Source organism: Lissotriton vulgaris, chromosome 7 (genome assembly GCF_964263255.1).
Source record: "Lissotriton vulgaris chromosome 7, aLisVul1.2, whole genome shotgun sequence".
Taxonomy (NCBI): Eukaryota; Metazoa; Chordata; class Amphibia; order Caudata; family Salamandridae; genus Lissotriton; species Lissotriton vulgaris.
The window spans coordinates 184,189,119-184,208,527 of NC_141695.1; the positions used below are offsets into that span (position 1 = coordinate 184,189,119).

General features: G+C 51.0%; 1 protein-coding gene across 1 annotated transcript in view; it reads right to left on the reverse strand.

Moving 5' to 3' along the window:
* The window catches only part of LOC147701148 (sialic acid-binding Ig-like lectin 13), a 498,018-nt gene that overhangs the window by 339,048 nt on the left and 139,561 nt on the right, over positions 1-19,409 (reverse strand). The window lies entirely within an intron of this gene.

Genomic DNA, 19,409 nt, shown 5'->3' on the forward strand with positions numbered 1-19,409 from the left:
TGAGTCCTTTTATTTTAAGATGACACAGAAGCCCATGTCCAAAGTTAGACTTACCGATACTAAATTATTGTATTCTAAGTCCTTTCTAGAAAAGTTAGCTGTAGAGGGCTACGAGCTATGGAAGGAAACCATTGACCTTAAATCGGTTTGGGGTTCTAAAAGTTGGCAGGTACAAGGCACTGAGGCTTTGCACCGTGCACGTCTCATCCAGAATCACATGTTGTTTTTGAATTCTACTATTTCCCAGACAACGTGCTTTGGATTGGCTACTTCAAAAAAGTTGAATACCCCTACTATTCCTGATTTGGAAGAATATTCAGTTCTGGATAATTTAACAAAGTTTTCCATTCGAGAGTTGCAAACATTATTACATAATGCATCCTTTAATGTATCCAATTTGGATCCAAAGGGTTGGCTGCTGTGGCACAGAAGCTCTGACTCTTGCCAGCGCCGCTTTATGGGTGAAACTGAAGGTTTTACACAAGTCAGGCCTGATCCACGTTTTGATCCTGACCACACTGTTACAACATACTCCGTTGGCAAATTATGTCAGAATTGGTTACAACATTCTACCTTAGCTGCTGTTAAATTACATCTATCAAGGCTAACTGATGATGTGGATCTAAATGATTTTATAAAAAGCCCGGCTAGCGGTAGATCTAAACGTTGCTGTTTACAATGAAATCTGGAAGCTTTCACAAATTGTGGCTGCTAAGCGCCTGAGGGCTATTGATCAGGCTAATTTGGAAAAGGTGCTAGCAGTTGTCGATAACAGTATTAACATGCTTTCTTCCCGCATATACACGTTGAATAATATTGTTTCTTCAGTGGTTGATATTGTAAATGGTGAGGTGTCTGTTTTATACCATGGTCAGAATCAATTGCGTTCTGTAATGCAATTTGCGTGGACTCTGCAGACTCTTAAGGCTGGCCGAGTGCCCTGGAATTACATGAACGTGTCATCTTTCTTTGCCCCATTTACTTTGACTGACAAGCAGCAAATGCTTTCAATGCGTGACGCATCGTTTTCCATGTTACACATTGAGAGGTTGGAATCTTTACCGTTCTCTGTTGCTGAGGTCACTGATGCAACGTGGCTTATCCACGGATTAATTACATTACCATTCGCCTTGTACAAATGTACTAATTGTATGCAATATATTGCAATAGGGCGATATGAACCGTTAGGTGGGGCCTTCCTCCATGAGGAATGGTCTCTTCCTTTCACATATATGTGCCTGAAAGACGGTAAAGAAGTAAATCTTAATGGGGAAGAATGCACTGAGTCCCGTGACCATTCATTAATATGCAGGCACATCCAGTTACATGGTTCCTGTAACCAGGAACGACCTAATTTAGCCTGTGTTTTAAAAGGAACTCCTGTTCCCGCAATTATTCCCACGTTCACACTTCTGGCAAATGGTAGTTATTTGCTGTTGAATAACGAGGAGTGTTGTGGTTTAATTGTAGGTATCGCTTATGTGGTAACTGTATCAGAATGTGTTGTGTGCTACAAAAACGTTCTGTATCCCCCTACGCATGGGAATTCAGATGTTTCCATCTGGCCGCGCATCACAACCTTGAAGGCAGAGTTCAATGGTATGACTAGAATAAGAGCCCTTTTGTCTCAGAAAGAGGTGGCCCTGAGTTCGGCCCGAGAAACATTCGTCCTTCACATAGATAACACACGCACAGAGGTGCATGCGCTTTTAAATACTGATTTACCGTTACATTTCAGCGAGCTGGTTCATCAAATCTTTAATGCCTTCTCCACTTCCAGCCTTGCTCACTTTTTTAAATTAGTTAGCAGCGGTCTCGTGACTTCATTTGAAAAAATATTTGGGGTAATCCCTGCTTTCTTTCATTCTATTTTTTCGAGTTTGTTTGGTGGCTTCCCTGTCTTGCTGGCTTTAGCTGCAGGCGTTTTGTTAATATTTTGTTTCATTAAACATGGATGCCCATCCTGCGTTAGGAGCAGCAGAGCCCCTCCTGTCACTGTTGTGCAACCGGATGCTTGATTACTATGTCACCCTGCCGCTTGCGACTTTGAGCACGGCGTTTGGATTATCGTTTCGATTTTCCTATTTCACATGTGTCCAGCCTGTGTTTCATTGCCTGAGCTGCGATTTCGACTGGGCCCTTGATTTGTGTCTCTGCTTGATGGTGTCTACTGACGTCGATTTTAATCATCTGATGAGCCCCGTAGTTGCTCACGAGTTGGTTTGTTCTGGCGAAAGGATTATGGCCTTGGCAGCGATGCATGGACTAATGGGTCATTGGGACATACTCGCAGTGGCGCATGAGTTCTTGGCACAGAGCTTTCTTGAGAACCCACCGAGTTGTCCTCTGATGATGCTAGAGGATCCAGTGCTGGAGCAGCACGTATGTTCCTTCCCACTACTTAATTGGATGGCTGAACTGTTTTCAGGTGATGACAGTGATTTCATGTTGGAGGCTGTGGCTGCATATTTTGCATATTCAGTTCCATCGCGAGATGCCAAGGAGTTTTTTTACTTATTTCGGCACGTGCATGTTTGTATTTTTGGACAGTGCCTTTTTCTTACGTACAATTTTTTATATGTCCCAGACCTATTGACTTATATTTTCAAAGGTTGGAACAATTTCACTTGGCCCCTATAGGCCTTCATATATACGTTTGGAGAATAGCTTAGCTCATTATTATTGAACTCTGTTTTCAGGTTACACCCCTTTCTGGTTCTAACTTTACATGATTTTTGACAGTGCTTTTATCATTGGGGGGGTGTCATATAGCTACTTCTTTTCTACATACTGTGTTAAGTTAGCATGAGTTTGTTAAATGTTTGAACGCCTTTTTCATTCTTGCTTCACTTTTGCACACGACACATCATTGTTGTTTTAGCTTTCAACCCAGAAGAGCTTTGTGATTTACTTGAGAAATAATGTTATTGCTCTGATATCAGTTTTGCTCTGCACTCTGTCTGAACAGTGAGTGCTGAAGGCTACACGGATAACTTAACCCAGTGTTGTTGTAAGGTCTGATCTTCGCACCCCTATAGACATAACACACATGCTGCTGCCAAAATCTGGCTCTAGGCGAGTTTTATATTGTTGTGCTGAACGCACAAAAACACACTTGATGTGCTTCGCATGCAGAGAGCTGGTGGAAGATGATGTGATCCTCCTGCCACTGAGATTTTGAGGTATGGGCCCGCCCTGCTAAAACCCAAATGAGACCTTCATAGATATAAAATATTATGCCTAATAGGGAAGGGTGAGAATTAGGTATTGTAAATTCCTATTCATTATAGCATCTTAGTATGCTGTCACCGTTTGCTTTCTATGGACTAGTGACTATGCTAATAACTTTGGGGCATATTACCAACGTTTAGCGATATTTACCGCTAACAATGCTTAGCGATGAATTTTTTAATGCTAATCATCGTCGGAAATTATCGCAGAGATAACTTGCTATTATCAAGGTTTATCTCAGTAGTGATAAAAATCCTTGCGCTAACTGCCAATTGAGAGATTATCACTGGAAAACAAACGATAATCTCTCGAAGTTTGGCGTTAGCTTTGATAGGGGCTCACAAACTTAGCCATGATATCCACCTTCCATAGGATATCATGGCTAAGTCAGGAAAATACCAGGTGTAAAAAAAGCAGTGCCAACCGCGGTTAGCGCTGCTTTTTTTGTCACTAACAGGGTTAGCGAAATTCTTGATAATAGAAGAAATGTCGCTTAACAACATTTCTCCTATTATTTTTCTCTGGAACGCCCCTTTGCATCTCATTAGAGATGCAAGGGTAAGCATAGAGAAAAAGGGTGCTAACATGCAAATTTGCGTGTTAGCACCCTGTTGCTGATAGGGAGATAATTTTATCTTCGCTTTCTTGGCTTTTAAAGCCAAAAAAGCGGAGATAAATCCCTTGATAATATGCCCCTTTGTTTTTTATAATATGTTTGCTAGTGTTATATAAGATACTGCGTTTGAGAACTCTGCATTAGAAAATAAATATTTCAAATATGCACGTGTCCTTATTTACTCCACGTTCTGGTTTTGAAATGATTATATAACGAAAGAGTGTTCATGTGTTCCACGATACCTGAGGTATTTCAAGTTCATGTTCTGGTTTGTCTAAACATTGGGGGGCAGATTTATGTTAACTGGCGCATCCCGAGGGATGCGCAAGTTAACATGCGCCACAGTGCGCCACAGCTACGCCACCCATGGTGCGCCGCATTTATGATGCGGCGCACCATGGGGCAAAAACGGCACAGATGTGTGACGCATCTGTGCCGGAAATGTGGCGCATTGCTGGAGTTGCGTCGCAAGCGCGACGCAGCTCCAGCAATGCTCTGGGGGGGCCTATTCTTTCAATGCTGCCTCAAGCCTTACGCCTGCTTCAAGCAGGCGCAGGGTTTTGACGCAGCATTACCCTGAAAGTGACTGAGTGAAATCTCATAGATTTCACTCAGCCACTTTCAGGAGGCGTTCCTGCGCAGGAACGCCCCCCCTGCGCAGGAACGCCTCCTCATGGCGCAGTGCTGTACAACGTGACGCATCTCCTAGATGCGTCACGTTGTAAATAGGGTGCAGGGATGCGCCACGTTTCCGCGCTGTTGCGTCACGCAACGGCGGCGTAAACGTGGCGCAAGCCCTTCATAAATCTGCCCCTGGGAGTTTATTATAACCAATGAGACACTGTAGCTAGCTCGGTAAGGGGATTTTGGGTACTGAGGTGAGTTTTGGGCCATCCTAATTCACCGAGGTTCCAGGACTCTATGCACAGTTCTGTAGGAGAACGGAATTCTCGCTACAGTAGTATGCTTCAAAAGAAGGAGCTTCTAGGCCGCACGTGCCTACAGGTTGATGCAACTTTTTCTACGCGATCCAGTGGCATTTGTGACCCCATATGAGCTCCTTCAGGAGGGTATCTAATTCTTGAAAGAAGGAACAGAGGTGACGATGGGGAGGTGGGTAAAGTAGTATAGGTGTTGGGGCAGGATGACCATTTTCTGCAATGCTATTTTCTCTATTGTGGCCAAAAGAAGATATTTACAGAATTGCATTCTTGGCCACAGCATTGAAAGAGCTTTTTTCAGGTTGTCCTCAAAGAGGACAGCTGATGAGTGATTACGGTGTACTCCAAGATAGTGGACCATAACAATCAGCCACCTTTGGTGGATGACTCCGAGTTGAACCTCTTGTGGGGAGGTGTTGGTGTGCAGTGAGTATATGCAAGTTTTAATCATGTTGATATGAAGACCCCCAATACACACAAATGCATTCAGCATGGCACGTTTAAGTGCACGATTGGGGCAAATGTCGTGAAGGTAGAGAAGCAAATCATCACAGCGGGTGTCCCATCATCTAGGGGAATTTACCAATTTTGTCCTTCGTTGTGAAGGTGGATTGTGAGAGGTTCAATGGCATTCGCAAAGATCAAGGGGGACAGAGAGCAGCCTTGTCTGATCTCCCTTCCCTCTGAGAATCAATCAATCAATCAATCAGAGTACTTGTAAAGCACGCTACTTACCCGTGAGGGTCTCAAGGCGCTGTGGGGAGAGGGTGCCGCTATTGCTCGTAGAGCCAGGTCTTGAGGAGTCTTCTGAAGGCGAGTAGGTCTTGGGTCTGCCGTAGGTGGGTAGGGAGGGTGTTCCAGGTCTTTGCGGCGAGGTAGGAGAAGGATCTGCCGTCGGAGGTCATTCGTTGGATGCGGGGGACAGCGGCGAGGGCGAGGCTGGCTGAGCGGTGCTGGCGGTGGGGGTGTAGAAGCTGAGTCTGCTGTTCAGGTAGGCTGGTCAGGTGTTGTGAAGTGCTTTGTGTGCGTGGGTGAGGAGCTTGAAGGTGATCGTCTTGTCAACGGGGAGCCAGTTTAGGTCTCTCAGGTAGGGGGTGATGTGGCTGCGGTGGGGGATGTTGACGATCAGTCGGGCGGAGGCGTTTTGGATGCGTTGTAGTCGTCGTAGGTGTTTGGCTGGGATTCCTGCGTAGAGTGCGTTGCCGTAGTCCAGTCTTCTGCTGACGAGGGCCTGTGTCACCGTTTTTTCGGTCAGGATCCACTTGTAGATCCTGTGGAGCATGCGGAGGGTGTTGTAGCAGGAGGAGGAGATGGCGTTGACCTGCTTAGACATGGAGAGGGAAGAGTCCAGGATGAATCCTAGGTTGCGTGCATGGTCGGTGGGTGTCGGTGCTGTTCCCAGTGTGGTCGGCCACCAGGAGTCGTCCCAGGCTGAGGGGGTGGGAGAGGGTGTTGGCGCAGTCGTCGATCCACTGTCTGAGGGTGCGGGCTGTGGCATCTGGGTTGGTGGGGTCGGTGGGTGGGTTCTGGGCGAGGGTGGTGATCAGCTGGTCTTCGGTGACTTTGCTCCAGCAGCGGCAAGGCAGCTGTCGGGTGCGGTGGTGCGTGGTTGGTTTCCTGAAGGTGAAATGGATGCAGCGGTGGTCGGTCCAGTGGAGTTTGGTGGTGTGGTCGAAGGGGACGTGGGTGCTTGTGGAGAAGATGGGGTCCGCGTGTGGCCGGCGGCATGGGTGGGTGCGGTGAAGAGTTGTACGAGGCCAAGGTTGGAAAGGTTGGCGGTCAGCGTGGCGGAGTTGGCGTCATCTTTGTTCTCAAGGTGGAAGTTCAGGTCCCCGAGGAGGATGTAGTCCGTGGAGGCGAGTGCGTGGGTGTTGGCGAGATCGGCAATGGAGTCGCTAAACTGAGCCCGGGGGTCTGTAGATGAGTGTTCCTCTGAGGGTGGTGTTGGGGTTGGTGTGGATCCGGAAGTGCAGGTGTTCGGCTGTGTTGAGGGTTTTGTCTGCGTGGGTCGCGACCTTGAGGGTGGACTTGAGGACAATGGCTATTCCTCCTCCGATTCCGTTGGCGCGAACTCTGCGGGTGATTTTGTAGCCGTATGGGATGGCTATGGCAATGTCGGGCGTCGAGGAGTCGTTCCACCAGGTCTCGGTTAGGAAGGCCACGTCTGGGGCGGAGGTGTCGAGCAGATCCCAGAGCTCGACGGCCTGTTTGCATGCGGAGCAGGTGTTGAGGAGTATACAGCGGAGGTGGTTGGGTCCAGTCCTTGGAGGTTTGGTAGCTCTGTCGCAGGAGAAGCTGCAGGTGCGGCAGGAGAGGGGTCCGTGGGTCCGTTTCGGGGCGGCCTCGAAGCAGGTGTGGTTTCGGCCGGAATTGAGTGCGTGGAGGATGCTGGCATCGTAGCGGGGTCTGGTGTTGCGGCGTTTGCGGGGTCCTGTGGTTCTGGCGCTGTTGAGGTCCAGGCGCGGACTGGCGCAGACGGGCTTGCCATAGGCGCGCCTTCAGCACGCCAGCGGCGTGGCCGCGCAGCGTCCGGCATATATGGGGAGGTGGGAGGGAGAAGCAGCTGGGAGGCGGGAGCAGCGAGTGGGCAGGGGTGCGGGGAGACAGTGGGACAGAAACCAGAATGGGGCGCAAAGAGGGGGAAAACAGTGGCACAGAGGTCAAAAACGGGAACAACAGAGGGGAAAAACGAGTGGCACAGAAGCAAAACGGGGCACACAGAGGGGGAGAAACAGTGGCACAGAAAGCAAAAACTGGGCACACTGAGGGGGAAAACAGTGGCACAAAGGTCAAAAATGGGGCACAACAGAGTGGAAAAACGAGTGGCACAGAAGCAAAAACGCGGGACACAAAAAAGTAAAAACAGTGGCACAGAGGTCAAAAACAGGGCACAACGGGGGCGTGGCTAGCAGCCGAACGAGATGGCGGCGTAGATAAGGAGCTCTGTAAACGAGGCGGCCCCATTACATAAATCCAACAATTAATCAGGAAAATTTGTACCTCCAGAAGCTGACCCCGGGAGGTGAGACCAAGAGGCACCGTCCGCCATTACTCTGGAGCGGATCAGACGCGGAAAGCCGAGCAGGGAGCAAGGTGACGGCACAGACCTTTCCGCATTCAGACAACACTGGCCTTGCGTAGTTCACTGTCCAGCCGGAAGTGCCTACGGACCGGCGGGGATCGCCAGAAGTTGCGGATACCACTTATGATCGACGGAGACATTGGCAGAGGCAAAGGAGCGGAGCAACCGGAATCACTGCCCCAGAGCCCTATAGGCAGCGCTCCCATCGGTTCTCCTCACAAGCGCCTGCAAAGGCGGAAGGACGCGGAGAACGGCCCCGGCATCAGAGCCATTGTAACGCGACTGCCGGGCTCTGGGTAAGGCAGCGGACAATCCTTCCTTGGGCTCCTCCCGCTACACGCGCATGTTCCCAGTAGGGGCAAAGGAGCGGAACAACCGGCATCGCTGCCCCAGCGCTATATAAGCAGCGCCCCCATCGGCTCTCATTACAAACGCCTGCAACGTCGGGAGGATGCTGAGAACAGCCCCTGCATCAGCGTCATTGCAACGCGACTGCCGGGCTCGGGGTAGGGCGGCGAACAATCCTTTCCTGAGCTCATACCGCTGCACACGCATGTTATCAGCTCCCCCCAGCCCCCTTGTGCGATTGTGATCATTGAGAGGCTGTGACCTGAGAGACATAAGTGGCGAGCCCTGTGGAATAATAGGACGCCCATGGCGTTAATGGTGGCACGTTATCGGCGATCTGCGATAGGCCTCCCAGACTGCCTCCTACAATAGCGGGACGGGGTGGTGAACAGCGGGGGGGCAGACCCACTACAGGAACAGTGAGTGCCTTGAAGGGCACTAGTGAAGGGCGTGGATGCTGGAGGCCTGATGGGCCATATGTGCATTGAGTGAAGGGAAGCCACCGCGCCTGGCGGACTACACAGAGGCTGAGCCACAAGATAAATGCCGGATCTGGTTCTGCACAAGCGATACCATGGGGGTACCTGCGTGGGAGAAACTTGATTAGACGCACCACCACAGCAGTGCAACCCGCAGCGACACGGGGACCTCGAGGTGCAACGCCATCTTGCCTCCCATGCCCGGTTGGGCCTCTCAGTCGGAGACAGGATATCCTTGGTGCAGACTTGGGCTCAGGGACACCTAATAGCAGTGAATACTGCCGCGCGGCTGGCCACGATCAGAGACGCAGTGGAGGGGAGAGTCATGGCGGGCAGAGGCGCAAGAAACAACGCAGCGCAATCAAGACTCAACAAGTATGTCTACGACAAGGCCAACACGCAACAACCAGAAGGTCGCACCTCCACAGGAAAAGGCCCTGAGGGAGACAGCGCCAAGAAGGTGAAGTTAGAAGATTTAATGAAAACGTTATCCAATGTGCAGGCGACGGTGGGTTCCATTTCTACGGACGTTGGCCTCCTACGGGCAGATTTGCATAAAATGAAGGAACGAGTGGCTCAGGTGGAAGTGGTCACAAAATCCCTGGTGGTAGATACCTCCGAACTGTAACAAGCAATGGAACGAATGGAAGCAGTCACCAAGAAACTCCAGGAAAGGCTGGATGACCAGGAAGGACGTTCGTGACAAAACAACGTACGGATCTTAGGAATACCGGAGTCAGAAGGAATGCGAACAATAGATCTCTACGTTGAAGATCTGATTAAGACTAAGTTGCAATCGAAGGCTCTCTCCCATTTCTTTTCCATTGAAAGGGGGCGCATAGAGTCCCCGGTGGAGCACCGAAACCGGGGGCACTGCCGCGACCAGTATTGGCCAGACTCTTTAACTTCCGAGACAGGGACGCCATACTCCAAACAGCAAGGATTTCACCTCCTATCAAAATACAAAATTCAACAATTGCCTTATTTCCGGACTACACGGCCGAGGTGGCCCGGCGTAGAAAGACCTTCACAGATGTCAAAAAGTCCCTGCAGGAGAAGGAACTGCCTTACTCTATGCTGTTTCCGGCGAAATTGCGAGTGGTGGACAATCACAAAACCTGGTTCTTCGACACACCTGAAGCGGCACGAGAATGGCTGGATGGATGGCGACAAGTGGAGGCACCCCAGCGAACGGGTAGAGGTCAGCGAAACCAACAAACAGAGAACCGATCACACTCACAGGCGTCGTCCGGACAAAGTCCAGACGTGGTCTCAGAGACGGGCCTAGAAGTAGAACAACAGAGCGAATCCTGGGGGCCCAGTTGGTATGACTCTGGCGACCGTTTTCAAACATGATGGACTCGTTGCCCTTGGGCTACACTCTGGGAGAGGCGGGAGTGGGCAGATGGGGTCACTGCCATCACAGAACTACCTACCCCACAAGCAAGTACAATGGGTTGGGTTGGGGTTATGCACTCTGCTAAGTTGGGGAGGCGGACGGTTGGTTCTATGTCCGTGTAGCAGGGAGGCAAGGAGGGGGGTGGGGAGGGAGAGTTTGTTTGTTTTGATTTCAGTTTTGCACGAAAAGACACGACATGACATGGAACACACATACACCGCTCACTGGGACGCTGGGCCCACTGCATGGACAGGGGAGACACGAAGGCTCCCTTTTAGCTCACCTCACTATGGCACAACACTCACACGACACCGCCGCTAGCGGCGTAATGCAACAGTCTTTGGTCCCACCCCTGAAGATACTGACCTGGAACGTAAGGGGACTGGGTGACAAAATTAAGAGAGGGTTAGTGATGCAGGCACTCAAACGTCAAAACCCACATTTGGTTTTGCTGCAGGAGACACACCTCACAGGAAAAGCATGTCAGGCGCTGGATCGCAGGGTCTACAAGATGGTGGCTCACTCGGAATTTACTTCAGGCTCCAGGTGAACAGGTATTCTGTTGCGGAAGACCTCCCCATTCATTCTTTTGCACCACAAAATAGATGACCAGGGCCGATTTGCTGCGGTACACGGGCAGTGGGAGGGCCGCCTTATAAACATTGTGTCCATTTACTTCCCACCAGCACTCCAAACAGTAGCCCTACCGGCATTGGGAAAATTCCTGCTGGGCCTCCCGACGGGTGACACACTCCTCGGCGGAGATTTTAACGCAGTGGTGGATCCGATGGTAGACACATTTCTGGCTGGGCCACACACGCCCGGTCCCACTAGCTTACACGGCTTCCTGGAGGCCATGGGCCTGATTGATATCTGGCGCCACATTCACCCGAGCACAAGGCAATACACCGACCATTCAGCCGTACATAACAGCCTATCGCGAATAGACTACTTTTTGGGTTTGGGAGACGGTATGCAAGACATCGACACCATCGACATATTGCCCAGAGGAATTTCAGACCATTCTCTGATAATGTTGACATTCCTTTGCCGGGAAAAGACACGCAGGAGGATATACCCCATATACCCTAATTTTTTTAAAATCCAAGTATCAGGAGAGATTTGAAGAAGGCGACTAGATTGTACTTTGCCGAAAATAAAGGCTCGGTGCCCTCCCCCTCAACACTGTTGGAAGCCTACAAGACAGTCCTTTGCGGGCAGGCAATTACATCCATAGCGGGGCATAAGAAAAAACAGAGACAGGAACATGTGGAGCTAGAACGCTCATTGCATGCGGCCACTGCGTTGCAGGCAACGGATCCCACGATAGACACAAATCACACTTTACAGTTATGCCAGCAGCGCTATAGGGAACATCTCAGACTGCAGGTGGTAGAAAATGTCTCGGCTACGGCCCAGAGGGTGTACGAAGTGGGCGATAAAGCAGGGAAGATGTTGGCCTGGCTGGACAAGAAGGGTGGGAGCAAAAGAGGCAGTCAGCAGTTATACACTAACACAGGTCAGCTACAAACACACCCTGAAGAAATCGTAAATACACTGGCAGACCACTTTGAGGATGTATATACCCCACGTCAGGCGATCACGGAGCAAGCATCCATAGATTCCTTAACCCAAATAGAGATCCAGATACTTACACCAGAAGCAGTCCAAGAGTTGGAAACCGACCTCTCTGTTGAGGAAATACAATTAGCAATCCACGCGGTGCAGTCAGTGAAAGCAGCGGGCCCGAATGGGATTTCCATAGAGTGGTACAAACTCATGTCGGAAACGCTCAGCGCGCCCCTGCTAAATATGTACACAGAGAGTCGGGAAAGGGCGGAACTCCCCATAGACCAATCGACGGCCACCATAGTGGCAATCCCGAAACCTGATAAACCACCTTCGGCGTGTACATCATATCGCCCGATCTCTCTCCTTAACGCCGAAGCCAAAATTCTGGCGAAGTTACTTTCCACGAGATTGACAACACATCTCTCGCTGTTGATACACCCCGATCAATCTGGCTTCATGCCGTACCGGAGCACAGCTCTTAATCTCAGGCGCGTGCATGTGGTGCTGGCACGTGCTCCGTTGTTAACGGAACCAGCAGTGATCCTTTTGTTGGACGCCAAAATGGCGTTTGACATGGTGGAATGGGGACACCTCTTCGCGGTCCTGACACGGATGGGGTTCGGCCCCAATTTCATAGCCTGGGTGCATCTCCTGTATGCAAACCCGGTCGCACACATTACAGCCAACGGCCACATGTCACATACAATCCATCTGGCAAGAGGGACCCGACAGGGATGTCCCCTTTCACCCTTACTGTTCGCCCTTGTTTTAGAACCACTGGCGATGCTGATCAGGACCACACCGTTACTGAGAGGCATTGACTGGAAGGAGGGTTGGGAGGAACGTGTGTCCTTATATGCAGACGACATGTTGTATATCTGACTGAGCCGGACAGGAGTGTACAAGCCTTACTGGCGTTATGCGACAACTATGGAACAACCTCGGGGTACACCCTGAATTGGTCAAAGTCGATCAACTATGTCCTCGGGGGGCCTGCCCCCCAGCTTGATGTGCAGTGCCCACTGTAACTGGTTGAGTCCTCCTTTAAATACCTGGGCATTCACATTACCAACAACCAAGCCGACTTTCTCAGGAAAAATCTAACTCCACCCTTGACCCGGCTCCGGACAGACGTCAAACATTGGGCATCGTTGGCATTGACGCTCCTTGGCAGAGTGGCGCTTTACAAAATGATGGCACTCCCGAGGTTCTTATACGCACTGGAAAACTCACCTTACCCTGTCCCGCCAAGTTGTTTCCGACAGGTGACTATATTGGTGTCCAATTTACTCTGGAGCAACAAACCAGCACGTATTGCCCAGGTCAAGCTGTACAGAAGTTGGTACGAGGGGGGGATTGCCTTGCCCAATCTGCAACTCTATTACTGGGCCGCCCAACTCAAAATCATCAACCAGTGGATTCATGCTCCACGGGATGACCCAGCATACAGAGCGGATAGAACCCAGCTAGGCACAGAGAGTATGCTTTCAGTGCTTTACAACAGAGGTCAGGCGGCTCGATTGGTGGGACCCACGAAACACACAGCCATGCTGTGGCATGTGGCACAGGTGAAGCTGGGGTACAAGGATACCATAACTAAACTCACTCCGCTCTAGGATACTAAGGCACTGGGACAGCTGAGAAAAAGTAAATGGTTTATACAATGGGACAACATTGGGATATCTACGATGGGAGACTTATGGGATAAAGGGACGGTAGTCCAGTGTTCCCTTCTTCAGCAACATTATGATTTAGGCGCCAACGAAACCTATAGGTACGTACAGATAAGACACGCTTTACTAAAGGCAATACTGCTGGACAGTGAAGTCCCGGAATACTCCCAATTAGAGGATAGATTACTAACAGTTTATATGCAACGGAGTGCCACCTCCCTTACATATAAAAAATTGTTGAACAATCAACCAGACCCTATGCTGAAACTACACGAAAAATCGGTGGATGAAGTAGGCGACATGGAAGAGGCGGAGTGGAACGAGGCGCTAGCATCCCCAAGGGAGGCGGGAATCTCGGCCAAGCTCAAGCTAGTGCAATTAAAAATCCTATACCATGTGTATTTTACGAGGACCACACTACATAAACTACAAAGGGCTCCACACCCCTACTGTCTTCGGGGTTGTGGGGAATGCCCTCGAGTCACCGCCTATTGGCGCCAGGTGTTGCGCACAATGTCACAATCACTGGGGGTGTTGTTAACTTGTGAACCACGTAAATGTCTGCTAAACATCTGAGAGCCAAATGATTTGTCCAGGTACGGGCTGGTGTGGGGCACACTGGCCTTCCTGGTGGTGAAACGAGACATAGCACAGAAATGGGGGTCCTCAGAGCTGCCCACGGTGGCGCAATGGACCAGGAACATGGACCTGCTAATGTTTACAGAGCGGGCAGTCTATGTTAATAGGGTTTGTCCGCGGAAGTTCAACAAGGTTTGGTCCCTGTGGAATGCATACAGGGGTGACATATGTGATCCACTACCGGAAGACGACGATGCAAGCTCTGAGGAGGAAGAAGAGGGGGAATGGGACTGATAGGATTACCTCTGAACCTAGATAGAGGGAGTTGTGGGACATCATGTTATACGCAGTGTGGGTTAACTTAGATCCCAGGTGTGGATCTGCTCATATACCTGACAGAACCATTGTCGTGCTGTTTGTCAATGTGTTTGTTTGTTAAAAGTTTTGCAAATTCAAAATGTGAAAAACAGAAAAATCTGAGAAAATGCAAGGCCTCTACGTGATCCATTGTTCATATTGAGTGACTTCTGTACACCTTCATTTGAAACGCCGCCGGACCCCAGGGGTGTCGGCTGACAGGCTGTGTTAAATGATTGACATTGTGCGATAAGTACCGAACAACGTGGCCGGCCCCAGCGGTTGTAAGCCATAAGTTGTGTCATTTCAGAAGTGTGCAATAAAGGTCTTAAAAAAAAAAAAAAAAACAGGGCACAACAGAGGGGAAAAACGAGTGGCACAGAAGCAAAAACGGGGCACACCGAGGGGGAAAAACAGTGGCACAGAGGGCAAAAATGGGGCACAACAGGGGAAAAACGAGTGGCACAGAAGCTAAAATGGGGCACACACAGGGGGGAAAAACAGTGGCACAGAGGGCACAAACGGGGCACACAAACGGGGGTAGATCACGCGTGGCAGCGGCAGCAGGGGCACACAGGTGGAGCTGCGTGGAGGGGGAGCGACCTACCAGGAGGGTCAGGGGTTGCTCACCTCACCGCGCAGCGTCCGGCTTATATGGGGAGGTGGGAGGGAGGAGCAGCTGGGAGGCAGGAACAGAGAGTGGGCAGGGGGCGGTGAAACAGTGGGACAGAGAGCAGAATGGGGCGCAAAGAGGGGGAAAACAGTGTCACTGAGGGCAAAAACGAGGCACAGCAGAGGGGAAAAATAAGTGGCACAGAAGCAAAAACGGGGCACACAGAGGGGGAGAAACAGTGGCACAGAAAGCAAAAACAGGGCACGCAGAGGGGGAAAACAGTGGCACAGATTTCAAAAATGGGGCTCAACAGAGGGTAAAAACGAGTGGCACAGAAGCTAAAACGGGGCACACAGAGGGGGAAAACAGTAGCACAGAGGTCAAAAATGGGGCACAACAGAGGGTAAAAACGAGTGGCACAGAAGCTAAAACAGGGCACACAGAGGGGGAAAAACAGTCGCACAGAGGTCAAAAACGGGGCACAACGGAGGGGAAAAACGAGTGGCACAGAAGCTAAAACGGGGCACACAGAGGGGGAAAACTGGCACAAAGGGCACAAACGGGGCACAAGAGAGGGGAAAAATGAGTGGCACAGAAGATAAAACGGGGCACACAGAGAGGTGAAAAACAGTGGCACAGAGGGCACAAACGGAGCACAGAAACGGGGGTAGAGCACACTTATCAGCGGCAGCAGAGGCACACAGAGGGAGCGACCGACCAGGAGGGTCAGGGGAATGGCAACGATATAAGCCATCCCAAGCAGACATGGGTATCGTGAACAGTAGTTTTGTGTTTTTTGGGAGGCAGTTGCCCACCCACATATGGGATAGTATCTGGATGAGGTAGTCCCAAGAGAGTGTATCAAATGCTTTTTCAAGGTCTAAGACGCGGCAGGCTGCATGTCTGTGGTGTAACGATACATGAGGGGCCCCCCTGAAAAGTACATGGAGAGGGGCCCCCCACTCTCCGGACCCAGTAAGCAGCTTGCAGGCCAGGTTTCCATCGCCTGTGTGGAGTGCCAGAAGACCACCCTGGAGCTCGCCCGCCCTCACACCGTGGAGGCTGCAGGGGCTATTGTTACCCCACTGCTTACTGCCAAGGTTTATAGAAAACTGAACTCTGTGTTCCAGAGTTATCTAGAAAATGCTAATTTGTATAGTAAAATAGAGTTCTAATCGGAGTAAAATAGAGTTCTATCGGAGTGTAGTAACCCTTATGTCCCTGGGTCCTGGTGCCACTGTTCCTGCTGCTCTAATGATATATATGTCCCCTATTTTAGATGACTGAAGTGATGTGGCATAGGTTAAAAACTGGGAATATAGAGGGTTGCTTTTGCAGGTTTACAAGTACAATTCTGAGAAACGTTTGCTTGAGAGATGCCTTTTTAACTTGAATATTGTTTACCCTTTTGGATCCCAAACCTTTGTATATTTTCTGCTTTGTTCCAAGAACTCGCGAAGGAAAGTGCCCATGAGCTGAAAGCACTCCTACCGGTTACATCCAACCTTGATTCTTTCTTGTTTTTGGCTAAATTAGCAGTCATACACTTACAACCTGGTTAATGTTTGTCAGCAGTGCATTGTATTGTGGTATTGTGGTATACTTCTATAGCGCAGCCTGTCACCACCAAGGGCATCCTGGCGCTTTGAACCCTGATTCAGCAACTTTCAGCAGCTAACCTAACCTCGGGAAGAGGTAGGTTTTCAACGCCTTTCTAAAGGCTGAAAGAGCCTCAAGACTCCTAAGGGATAATGGCAGGGAGTTCCAGAGTTTGGCCGCCGCTACTCTGAACGATCGGCCACCCATCCTCACTCTCTGGAAGCGCGGGACCACTAACAGCTTGGATGACGAGGAGCGTAAGGCTCGGGAAGGAAGATACCAAGCAAACATTCTCCGCAGCGGGATAGGTCCCAAGCCATGAATAGCTCTAAACACAATGCACGCTGCTTTATAGCGAACGCGAAGATGGACCGGCAGCCAGTGGAGTTCCTGAAGCGCTGCTGTAGATGAGCTGTAGTAGGGGCGGGAGAGGGCGAGTTTGGCCGCCAGATTTTGTACCCTTTGAAGCTTGCCCAGTAGTGTTGCAGGGGCATCCAACAGTAGTGCGTTGCAATAGTCTAGTCGACTTAGAATGGTACTCCGCACTACTTCGGATCTGGCTTGCTCAGGGAGAAGAGGTAGGACCTTGCGCAGCATACGGATGAGCATCATGCACGTTGAGGTGGTCTTGTTTACGTGCAGATCCAGCTGCAGGTTAGGCCCAAAGGTGACCCCCAGATTACGCGCCGAATGTGTGGCTGACACTGTCTCTGAAAAGGACGGGGCCAAAAGTCATTTGGGAGGTCTCTGGGGACTCGGTCGCTGGAGCAGTGCAGCACCTCAGTTTTCGTACCATTGAACTGTAGCGAGTTCAAGCGGAGCCAGTCCGCTGTGGCCTGCATGCACCGATGAAAAGTCTCCAGTGGGACCGCATCCTGTCCCTCCAGTGAAAAGACCAGCTGGGTATCATCTGCATAATTAAATGCAGAGATCCCAAAAGATTTAATAAGCTGGACTAGAGGGCGGAGGTAGATATTAAAGAGTATAGGGCTGATGGCTGAGCCCTGAGGTACTCCTTGTCCCACTCTCCGCTCCTCTGAGCTGAAGGGAGGGAGCGACACCCGTTGTTGACGATTATCCAGATAGGAGATTAACCAGTCCCTCGCCTTGTCTTTGACCCCACACTCTTCCAGCCTTGCTATCAAAGTCGGATGGCTGACCGTGTCGAACGCGGCCGACATGTCGAGTAGCACCAAAAAGGCCGCCCGACCACTGTCGACTCGCGCTCGCAGGTTGTCTAGCACGGTCACTAACGCGGATTCCGTCCCATGAGCTGGGCGGAAGCCAAATTGCGTCTCATCCAGCCAGGTGTTCCCTTCTAAGAAGCCGGATAGAGTGCGGGTGACCAACTTTTCCATAATTTTAACTGGAAAAGGAAGCAGGGAAATTGGCCGGTAATTGGAAAGACAGGCAGGGTCAAGCGTAGGTTTTTTTAGAAGCGGGGATACCACTGCCTTCTTCCAACAGCCCGGTACCATCCCTGTTTCAAACGACTGACAGCAGATGGAATGTAGAGGCTGGAAAAGTTCCTCCTGAAACAACCGCCACAGTTTTGGCGGAAGAGGGTCAAGAGGCGAGCCAGATGAGATCGTAAGGGCTAGGCTGCCAAACTCCTCCAAGGAAGGTAGAGGAAAACTACTCAGTTGGGGTCGACTGGCCTCAATCGCCGGAGCTCCCAGACTGGAAGCCTGGTCCAAAGGGGGCAAGGGAAGGCTACTCAGCTGGGGTCGACTGGCCTCAGACACCGGAGCTCCCAAACTGAGGGCCCGGACATAGGAAGACGGGGGAGAGCTACTCAGCTGGGGTCGACTGGCCTCACTTGCCGGAGCTCCCAGACTGAGGGCCTGGTCCGAAAGGGGCAGGGAGAGGCTACTCAGATGGGGTCTACTGGCCTCCATCGCCGGAGCTCCCAAGCTGAAAGCCTGGTCCAAGGAGGGCAGACAGGAACTACTCAGCTGGGGTCGACTGGCCTCAATCGCCGGAGCTCCCAGACTGAGGGCCTGGACCAAGGAGGGCGAGGGAGAGCTACTCAGCTGGGGTCGACTGGTCTCACTTGCCGGAGCTCCCAGACTGAGGACCTGGTTCGAGAGGGACAAGGAGAGGCTACTCAGCAGGGGTCGACTGGCCTCCATCGCCGGAGCTCCCAAACTGAGGGCCTGATCCACGGGGGAGAAGAGAAAGCTACTCAGCTGGGGTCGGCTGGACTCAATCGCCGGGGCTCTCAGAGTGAGCGCCTGGTCTTCTGGTCGGGGTCGACTGGCAGGTGAGGCCGGAGCTTCCAAACAGAGGTGAGAAACCCCCTGCAGGGGTCGACTGGCCATCACCTCCGGAGCTCCCAGACCAGTGGGAGAATCAACTGGGTCCTGCAGACCCTCCAGGATTCTGCGGATTTTCTCCTCAAAGGCCTCGGCAATAGAATCACAAAGAGCTTGCGATGAAGGGACAGAGCTGGCCACACACTTGGGGTGGGCGAGGTCTCTGACAATTTTAAAAAGTGCCTGAGCCTTGTTAGGGGCATGATTCAAGGTAGATTCAAGATAGGATGCTTTGGCCACCTTGATCTGAGCCTTGTATTTTTGTATGGCGGACCGGAACACAGTTTTCTCCGAATCTAAGTATTGTTTCCTCCATGCCCTTTCTGCACGTTTGCAGTCGAGTTTAAGCTGGCGAAGTTCGCTCGTATACCAAGGACTAGCTCGGTTCACCCTACCCCGTGATTTCCGAAGGGGTGCCAACTTATCCAGTGAACTCGAGATGGACTGGCAAAAGCGAGAGTAACTCTCCTCAGCTGTATTACCAAGCTTAAAGTCCTTGCCTAGAATGTTCGGCAGAGGGGAGGTTTTGAGAATTCTGGACCAAGGTCTCTCTAGTTTGGCTTGGGGTAGACCGGCCTCCCGTGAGGTGGGGTCCTCCAGCCAGA